Source organism: Penicillium canescens (assembly GCF_028828765.1).
Source record: "Penicillium canescens strain IBT 15451 chromosome Unknown utg000009l_segment0_segment0, whole genome shotgun sequence".
NCBI lineage: Eukaryota > Fungi > Ascomycota > Eurotiomycetes > Eurotiales > Aspergillaceae > Penicillium > Penicillium canescens.
In genome coordinates this window covers 1308925-1316731 of record NW_026703971.1, presented here as the reverse complement: position 1 = coordinate 1316731, position 7807 = coordinate 1308925, and positions in this window count along the sequence as shown.

The following is a 7807-nucleotide window of genomic DNA, read 5'->3' as shown; positions in this document are numbered from 1 at the left end:
TTTGAAAGGAATGAATGAATAAAGAATGAATAAGTGAATGGCAAAGAGAGAAAAGAACGATGGGAAAGAAAGAACAGAACTTCCCTAAGTCCTGATGGGACTGAAAAAGTCTTATACTCATCTTTGTCGGCTCGGCAGTTACGGCTTGAATCGACTTGACTGAAACCTGGTCGCTATTTTCAACACACCAAGCCCACATCAGGGAACTAGCCCGAATATTTCGGATGATTTGGCTTAATTTGACCTGGAAATCCAACAATAAAATCTACGGACCCCTGACGGAAAGTACAGTGACGCAGCAAATGTTTTAACACCCCTCTGAATTTTTAGATTCTGCCGGTCAAAAATTCAATTTTTTCAACACCCTTTAACTTGTTTCTTAATGAAATGCTTGTCCTTTGTGTATTGAATTGAATTATACCTTCTATGAAAACCACCTACTGAAACAAGAATGTTTAAAAAGTAAGATATCATAAACTTGCTCTTCGGTTTACAATAGGCGGTCTCAAAAGCGGTCTGTCCAAGGGTGTTAAAACATTTGCTGTGTCACTGTACATGATATCTCCGTCGAACAGACCTAATAGTGTCGATGACATGGCTTAACCCTACAAGAACCGCGGAAAGTGTTGGGCCCACTTAGTCCAGGGAGTACACATCTTCGGCAATACTCGGTCACAAATACGGAGTAGTGGTTTCATACTAAGGTTCTCACGAACCAGGTGGGGTCTAGTTGTGCACAGTGAAACACCAGACTTGCACTAGGAGCGGCCGAGACTGTCCATGGTGATTCCATGCGGAGTGCTTAGTATTCGTAAAGCTCGCTTAGCAAGTGAGCTGACGCCTCGTCAGCATCATTCGGGGGGTTTAATGATAAGGAGATATCAAAAAGTTCTCCTCGTACATGGGACTGTTTCAAAGGTTCGGACACTAGTCGGTCCACAGTATCTAAAGCTTTTGGAAACAGGGTCTCCAATAGCTCACAAGCAGCAATAGGATCAGGTCACTCCACGGTTCTGAGCTATGTGTCTGGTTTTGGTCTAATGCATTAGATAGCAGGAAAAAGATTGTAGCACCTGTATGTGGAGGAAACTAGATCGGGTCAAAGATATTGATTGATTGATTAACCTTTAGTTAAGCATTCTAGGAAACTACTAGACCACCCACTAGCCTTAAGATAAGACATATAATGGTACGTACGAAGTAAGCAGGATAAAGTTAAGTAGAAATTGCCTCATTACGTACTCAATGCCCTGCTCACTCTCACGACATGGAAAATCTAATATAAACAAAACGAACTTTAAAGGCCCAAGTTCTTAAAGCAGAGCTCCATTCAGTGATACGTAACAGATCTCATGGGTCCCTGGATGCTACAGTTAGGGCCATAACTAAACCTTGATTACAGTAAACTTCGAAATCTCCAAGAATCTGCCAGGTTGGATCCCTGTGAACGCTCCACCCCTGCCCCACCACCGCGCCACGTGGCAAACAAGTAAGAAGTGGGGATAATGAGGCGAATATCCCGAGGTTTGAATTTCTCTTCCGCTTATCGCTAGATTAAGAAGTCTTAACTAACCACAGAAGTTAGTTTGGATGGCGTCTTGAGTTAACCCCCTATTTCTCCATCTTTCCCACACAGACGGCTCGGAAATTCGAGGACTCTAATTAGTCCAGTCATTTGATCCAAGCAATGTGCTCGGAATCAGCCCCCCAATAGGAACGCGTCTTGCTTCCCTTCCCGACTCTCATATCTTTCTTCTAGCGCCGCACTGAAAGGCACAGACAGATACAAGCCGATAGATGGCCAAATCTTCGAAGTCTACCCACCTACCCCTTGAAACAGATAATCAGCGCCATTTATTGTACTTCATCAAGCGTCTTTTTGAGTTTTAATCCCTTCACCTTACAGAAGAAATTAAGCAATGCTGAAATTAGCTTATTCTATGAGGAATATAAAAACAGACACCACGGCTTTAAATTAGATGTATTTTATAGATAGTTCTTACATACATGACCTCTTGCTTTGGAAAGGTCTTCTACACTTTTCAATAAAAGCGGAAATGAATTTGTTGACACTTCTCGGCGTCATTGCCCTTTCGAACCATGCCATGGCATCGTCTAAAAAGTGCCAACCTTTCACTTTTACCAAGAATGCAGTGTCTTGTTTTGATGAGTCCGATGGATGCGTCAGTGGGTATTGCCATGATAAAGGCTTCTACTTGGAATGCTATTGTCCTGACGACCACCCTCACGTCAGGTGTAGTTGGACATGTTAAACTGTCTACAGACAGGTATGTTGTCTTATGTTCTCTCCACTACTTCACTGATTGCCGAATCCAGCAGTCTAGGCGGAGCCATTAACTGACGTTCTTCAGTAGCCTTACTCTGTAAAACAAAGGACATATCGGGGATGTTGGGGATTGGCTACAGAGCAGGCTTCGACGAACTGAGGGCCACGCTGTAATGTACCTTACTAGGCCTGAGCACGCAGAGGATGAGAAATCCCGTTTCATTCGGGACAGTTATTCTTCTTTCATTCTCCAGATTGTCTTCATGTACGTACATCCGCGCTTGATTGGATTTGTTGTGATATGAGGCACGTGCGGCTCAGGAACGAAGCCGCAATATTGGAAATATTCCTGCTCAGTCTATACAAAGAAGCAGTTGATTGGCGATGGTGACGACGAATTCATTTGCCCGATGTAGATCACTCTATTCCATGGGAGCGGGCGCAGTCTAGTAGACTGGAATATTGACTTTGCCTTAACTATGGGAGAAAAAGAGTGGGGCCATGAGTAGACTGGAAAAGCTTTTCGTACGACTAGTCCAATCATTCTAGGTTTAATCCCGCTCCGGATAGTCTAGAGGCGACCAGGAAATGCGCACGACGGTTCTCAGCCAGATACCCACGCTGTTCCAGTGAGGACTGGTGTAATTGGCTTATCGGCTGAAAGGTGGGTCCCCGCAGCGACCTTTGATGCGGCGATCTAGGATGGCACTAACACGATATTTATGACATGCGGCGACGATCTTGTTGGGAGTGAAGAGGCGGGTGGATTCGATCACACGAGCACTCAAAGCCGATAGTGATCATGATCGGCCGACAAGACGCCGGCAGTAGGCGATGAATAGTGCACTTGAGATCTAGATCAAATACCTGACCCATATAGACTGTAGTCAGAAGACCGAGGACCCTTACGGTCACTAAGCCACGGTGGCCGCCAGTTGACAGCTCTAAAGCTTACCTAGACTAGGAGCCGTGGATGTACGTCCGATGTGGACGTGCTTCCGCGGCTGTCGGTAATTAGCCTTGAGTCAACTGTTCTGGATCACGGGGCCTAGAACCAAGGCCTTGCGCTCGCAGCTCCCCAACCACGGACGCATATCTCCAGGCCTGAACTCAGCAGGCAGGAAGGCCAGAGGGGACGCCAGTTGGCAGCCAGAGGGCTCGCCAGGATCATGGGCCATGGCCGTACGACCAGACAGGACTCAGACCCATGAGCGCTAGGAACAAGATGTGGGAACGCCGATCGAGTTCCCCGGAACCAACCACAGCTCCGGATAGGGCTCCGAAAGGAATATGATTATTTGTGAATAATCATGAATATTTGCGAATATGAATTAAATGAATTGAATAATATGAATATGAATAAGCCCTCTATTCATATTCACATTATTCATGAATAAATGAATAATTCATATTTATCCCAAATACACAGATCCCATACATTACCATTCATTTCATTACATCCCAATACATCAATAGGGTTCATCATTTTGTTCTTACGCAGCGTAATAATACGAGGCTTTGAAGTTTGAACCACCAGAAATTTATGCTTGATACCGTTCTCCCAGTAGCATCAACCATCGCATAGTCTCCGCGTTTAGGCAGTGTCTTCGGAGACCCAACATATCTCTGGCATTACTGAACTCACGTTCAATACCGACCTCTGCCGAGGGGATCGATAGGTAATCGCGAGCGGCTTTTGCCATTAGAGGGAAATTAAATTCGTTGGCCCTCCACCATTTCAGGACCCATTCTTCGTCGGCATCGCCGATCATATGGTGGGACCAGCTGACCGGTGGTGAGTCCAAATATTTATCGATATCAGATGAAAGTTTTCCTTGGGCAGGCTGAACTTTGCGCAGAGTTTTCCACATGGTTTCCGACATCCCCGGTGGACGTGAGTTCTCAGATTCATGCAAGGTAAAGGCCTCCGGAGGATATTCTTTCTTTAGGAACTCGCGCACTTGAGAAATGATGAGCCCTGCATCCTGGTCACTCATCTGCGATACAATCAAGGACGACTTGATACGCGGATCCAACACGGAAGCAACGTAGTAAAGAAGGTTGTCGTCCATTTTCCTGGCAAACTTGTTCATCTTCCGAATCCCTCTTTCCACTGCATTTCTAATTTCAGTGTTCACATCTTCAAAATCTCCCGCGGCATTCCGAACGTCGTTTAACAAGTCGTCCAAGCTCCAATAAATTGGTAGACTTTCCACAATTGTCGGGCGAGTCTTTGATACGGAGTTTGTGTGGTCCCAAGACGGCTTGAGAATCTTGGCTACTTGCTGAAGCGTCGACCATTCGTCATCGGTGAGCTGAAGGGCCTGGACTTCTGGATGTATCCGGACAAATTGCCCCAGCTCAGTCTGTAGCCGGAGGGCGTCTTGGATCATGACATATGTTGAGTTCCATCGGGTGTCAATATCATAGCTGACTTGCTTGCCTGGTGACACTTCTTTCCAATCTTGGCGGCGTTGTGGGCTGCGGGCGATCCATAGCGTCAAAAGCCGGATTTTCATGATTGCTCCTTTCGTGCTGTGAAGGGAGTTAAATGCTGAGCTAGTATTGACGGCCAAGTCATCCAGCATCGCCTTAGCCTCTCGTGCCGAGCCGGCCCTTAAAGAAGCTAACACGTCCTTGCAAATCAGATTGAGGACGTGGGCAAGGCAAGGGATAAAGCTCTGTCGTCCACGGAACCGCATTAGCGGCCTAATGCGAAAGCGGTCATCATCGTTGTCGTACTTTTTGAGGAGCTCGTCATGCAGACTATCGCAGAGAGTCCCATTGTTGCCCGCATTGTCTCCTGTGATAGTCAGGAGTTTAGGCGCAATGTCCAGTTCCTCGAGCATCTTTAGCACAATCTCCGCTAGATTTTCTCCAGAATGTGGTCCATTGATATCCGTGAACTCGAGAAGCTCTTCTCGCTTTTCAAACTCGGGGGAGATCCAATGACCCATGATACCCATTATCGCGATCTGATTCTCCGAGGTCCAAACGTCAAGAGATAATGCGAGTGTTCGACTGCTTATAGCAAGCTTTTCTTTCACGCAAGCCCTATCTGAGTGGAATTCGTCCTTGATTCGATTGAAGAGAGTGTCAGGGGTCCTGATAGGCAACTTAACCCCCGTTGCTTCAATAAGTGCCCTGAACGCCGGATGCTCCACTACCGTGAAAGGCTGCCTTGTTTGAATAACCCATTGGACTAGCGTCTTTTCAACATCAGCCTTCTTCCCCGGCGACTCTAAGAATGGGTCGAGGTTCCCTTCGACCGTGGGCAACAATATGGGGTGGTTCCCGGATTTGATACGATGCTTAGTCTGGAGATGCACCAACAAATTCGAAGTGGAACCATAGCGCGCCGAATCCCTGGAGGACCAGCTACAATGCTTGCAAACCAGCAATCGGTCTTTCTTCAAGGGGCCGCCCTGTCGACACCAAGTGTTGTCCAGCTCTGTGGTCCAAAAGTGCTCAGTGGTCCAACTAGAATAGGACTTGGTTTTTCGTCTCTTATACGGATGCAAGCTACTCGTATTGCTCGTGCTCTCTGAAAACGCGGGATCAAGCGGGGAGGGGGAAGAACTGCGCATACAGTAGGACCGCTTAGATTGGGGTGTTTGTTCAGGGCCCCTAGACGGAGAGGGTTCTGAAGAGTAGGGGCGTCCTATTTCACAAATGGATTCCTCGGATTGCTCAGAAGGTGATGAAACCAGGCCATTGTGTAGAGCATTATAGTCCCGGCGTGGAAGACCCCGCGTCCTCCGCACGAATGGAGCAGGTGTAGATGCCATGCTAGTGTTTTCTGGGATCAGTATATCAAAGTGGTCTTAACAATGATGCATAACATACCTTGAGCTACTTGAATAATCAGGCAGAGCTGAGAGGGGGACTGGAGGGTGGGATGATTGTTGGCAATCTCGGTCATGTTCGCGCTTTATATGCCCTTTCTGAAGTGGAAAATCGATAGGTCACTTCTCTATTTCTGCAGCGCGCTATTCATAACATTGAGCGTAAACAGAATGTAAACAAAATGCAGCCAGGGTTATTAGAGGCTCTAGATTGTGAGGCAAACGTGTTTCTACGTGTCATTCATCGTACATAGTGCATGGACGAAATTTGAAATGGATCACAATGAAACTACGGGAATTAGTGGGTATAATCAAATAGACCAAACAAGATGATACGAAGCTGGGTCATAGATATATATAATTTCAACCGCTCTTTTCTACTGGCCCTAAAGTCTCCATGATCAGACGCTTGTGGATGAGTATGGTACCTCAAAGCAATTCACTGCAGCTTGGTAGATAAGCGGATCTTGAATTCTAGCATATATTTGGAAATGAAATTCTACGGTTCAACGCCGCCGATGAAGTGATGGCATTTTGAAATTAACCCCTAACGTATTTCGGTAATACGAGAACCGTTGTACCGGACAAAGTATTAATGCGGATAAAATTCACAATATGAATAATATGAATGCGAATATGAATAATGCGTTTATTCGCGTGAATAAAAATTCATATATTCATATTCCTGCAGTGCGAATATGAATATGCTGTATATTCGCATTCATTTATTCCTTTCGGAGCCCTAGCTCCGGAACACCAGACGCCCTTGTGAGGGTCTCACGTATACATAGAGGTGGATAGTGTTTCAAGGTGAACAATCGATATTAAGAACAACTATAGTTGATTCTAGATACAAGACGTAGCGCGAGGAAGCAAAAGAAAGGTAGCTTCCTCGCGTTCAGGGGAAGCCATGTACACCATGTGGGTCCCGTGCGGATCATATCTCCATCCGTTCCGCATGCTTCATCTATATCCTTGACACTGGGTTTGGGAATACATTGACCAGACCTGGGAGCTTACTTTAGGGTCCTAGATTTACTATACTGCCTTCCGAGATCGCCGACAACCCTCACAAAAGCCCTTTACCGGACCTGCGTACAATTCTGCGTCATTCGATCACTCCTAGAAGGCCAAATTGCCGCCAGGGGAATCAAACAAATGATCAGCAGGAACGCTGCTTTGATTCCCCGAGGTGATGATAGACCCCAGAAGCTACATCAGGTTTCCTGGGGGCTACCGGGCTCATAGAACCTGCTTCTTTGCTCCCAAAAATGTTTCAGAGACTGCCGGGAGCAAGAGAACTCCCAGGGTCAAGGCGTGTGCTCCTAGCTTTAATAGAGCCGTCAACAGGAATATACCCGGTTTCGTAGTAGTGATGATGGGATATTAAGACGAGCGCCTTGTTGCACTGAGAGTTCAAAAGTCTCATGGTGGCCACGTGCGGCCGGTTTAGATATCCTCGCTTCGCAATCGAAATTCTGCAGCTCAGGTGCAGCCATAAAGACAAACCCCAAAGAAATTTGTGTTACACCGCTAGCTTGAACAACACTTGTGTTCACAGTGGCTGCTCTCGGATCTCATTTTTCGAACATCAACGGATCCTTCCCTTGCCTCAGATCGATGCATGAAGGTTACGACGATACACACAGCTTACACTGTAAGAACTATTGGCAAG